The sequence below is a fragment of the Camponotus vicinus genome, unplaced genomic scaffold, assembly GCF_025532165.1.
Source record: "Camponotus vicinus isolate PSW18456_S1 unplaced genomic scaffold, iyCamVici1.0 SCAF_18, whole genome shotgun sequence".
NCBI classification, from domain to species: Eukaryota; Metazoa; Arthropoda; class Insecta; order Hymenoptera; family Formicidae; genus Camponotus; species Camponotus vicinus.
The window spans coordinates 62,501-65,000 of record NW_028141954.1 but is presented as its reverse complement, the minus strand read 5'-3'; the positions used below and the strand labels follow the sequence as shown (position 1 = coordinate 65,000).

General features: G+C 57.2%; 2 non-coding genes across 2 annotated transcripts in view; both read right to left on the bottom strand.

Annotated features, from left to right (window-relative positions):
• The window catches only part of LOC145965958 (large subunit ribosomal RNA), a 4,073-nt gene extending 3,792 nt beyond the window's left edge, over nt 1-281 (bottom strand). The window contains exon 1 of the ribosomal RNA XR_014436913.1: nt 1-281. This exon is cut by the window's left edge and continues 3,792 nt beyond it. This is a non-coding gene — a ribosomal RNA (large subunit ribosomal RNA).
• A 1,217-nt stretch (nt 282-1,498) lies between these two features.
• Nucleotides 1,499-1,653, bottom strand: LOC145965966 (5.8S ribosomal RNA). Its single transcript, XR_014436917.1, has one exon. It is a non-coding gene; the product is annotated as a 5.8S ribosomal RNA (ribosomal RNA).
• Nucleotides 1,654-2,500: the final 847 nt, after the last annotated feature.

Here is a 2,500-nt window from a genome sequence, read left to right as displayed (position 1 = left end):
GACTCTAAGGAGAGATCCTCCCGAGACGCGCACCGGTCGCTACGGGCCTGGCACCCTCTACGGGTAAGTGGCCCCATTCAAGATGGACTTGGACGCGACGCGACGCCTCGGGATAAGCGGATCCTCCCAAACACCACATTTCCCTGCGGCGGAACCGCGGGATTCGGTGCTGGGCTCTTTCCTGTTCGCTCGCCGCTACTGAGGAAATCCTAGTTAGTTTCTTTTCCTCCGCTTAATAATATGCTTAAATTCAGCGGGTAATCTCGCCTGCTCTGAGGTCGTCAGAGTTTTGTAGAGAAACTCTCTACAAAGTGATATAGAGAGATAGAGGGAGTGTGCGGTGGTGGAGTTATTGCGCTAAGTAGTATCATTATTGTTTGTTAACTACTACTATTGTTAGCGGTAACGCACCGACCGATATTGCGCGCGCGGCACAATCTAGTCTTGTTTCGCGGGGACGCGAGAGAGGAGATAGATATATTATAATATCGTTTTGCGCTTCTTTTCTTCCGTCCCTCTAACTTCCACGATTATAATAACACGGCGCGGCGTAATTATGATGCGCGCGCGCGCGTGTATATATATAACGGGCGCGGTATGGAATCGATTCGACGAGTACACGACGACGCGTGCCGGTCACAATCTTCGTTCGAAAATTTCGTGGACTCGGACACGCGGTCGGCTCGCGATTCATCCGCTTTTTTAAGGGTGGATTTCTCTCGCAATTTCTCTCCCTCCGCGTACCGCCGGACGACGACTGTGCGCGCGCCGCGGTTTCCCTTCTCCATATATTTTTACCGTAAGGTATCTCGCGCCGCGAGATAGGAGGCGAAGCCTCGCGTGTAATAAAAGGCGCGGTATCGCGCGAGCGCGCTGGCGCACCGAGAGACCGAGAGAGAGTCGCACAGCGCGACGACGCGATCGGAAGAGACAACGACGCGCTAGAAAGACGGACGCAGCAGAATGTGCTGCTGCGCCGCTTTCTTTTTGCATTTTATTCGCCAACTACGAGATCACTCGTAGAGAGCGAGATCATTCGAGTGTCGCGCGTCGTTCGTCGTCGTTCCTCTCGCTTAAACTTTTCGCATATTCTCTCGTGTGTCGTCGTTGTGTATATCTCCGCCGACAACTCTCTCCATATCATTCGACAGCCTCCGGGCGCCGCTCGCGCGCGCTTCGCTATCCTTTAAACGCTTTGTGCGTACACGCGCGCCTCTCTCCTCCTCTTTATAACTCCTCTCGCTGCACACACCTTCGGTGTCATTTCAGACGACGCCAATCGACGACGGCCTCTCGTCGAACCCGTCGCCAATACATACTGGGAGGGTGACAAAGAGGCTCTAGTCTCTCTCGGGCGAACGTCCAACGATCGCTCGTACGCCGTTTACGCAATGCGACGGGGGCACAGCGACGACAGCCGACGACATTTCGTCGTTTCACGGCTACGCCGTGGCTCGTCAGCTTGCGTAAGGGCGCAAGCAGTTTAGGTTTGTTAAAACGACCCTCAGCCAGGCGTGGTCCGGGAATTGTATCCGTGGACCGCAATGTGCGTTCGAAATGTCGATGTTCATGTGTCCTGCAGTTCACAAGTTGACGCGCAATTAGCTGCGTTCTTCATCGACCCACGAGCCAAGTGATCCACCGTTCAGGGTAATCGTTTTTCATTCGTCGCGTTCGTCGAACGCTTCACAGTTCATCCATCGTGGTCTCCACTCCGAAGAGTGAGAGAAAATCGTGGCTCTTCGATCAGCCTGGCCGCGCGTCCGAGCACGCGCGGACCGCCGCCGCAATCCCGGTAAAGGGATCGAGGCTACGGCACAAAGTTGGTTCGCGATCGGAGCGTCACTTCCCCCGTTCGACGGGGAAAGAGCCGGGGCGGAAAGTTCTTTGAATAAACCATCGGACACCATGGTCCTCTCGTCCGCCAGCCACACACCTCATCACACACGTTCGGCCGGTGCTTCTCGCGCGGCGCGCGTCGCACGCTGGCCTCTGCCCCGACATTAGCGGGGAGGGCGCGTAGCGACGACGACGACGACGACGACGAGTGCTGGCACGCACGTACGTTGAGAGCGAGCGCGTAGACGTAGGTTACCACCGGTTCGCTCGCGCTAACGCCGAATCGACGCTCCCGCTCGTGGCGAGATGCGTGATCGCGTCAAGCGTCTCGGCACTCCGTATCGCATATATATTTTCTTCGTTCGAATATGAGAATTTCAAAGTTCAACGGGCGCGCGCGCGTATCGCGACTCGCGCGACTGGCGCGCGAGCGGAACGCGACGGCGACACCGCGTGAAGCGAGAGACGGAGCGTCTCGGATATTGTTAAACGCTCTCATCTCCCACGCGAGCGACGTCGACGACGACAGAGTCGGACAGCACCACGAGGCGCGAAAGTCGGCGCGCGCGCTGCTGCTTGTCGCAGAGGCGCGGCCGCGCGCGTGGCGCGTCCGGACGTCGTGTCGCCGCGCGTCGACGCGATTTTATACACGATCCGTCAA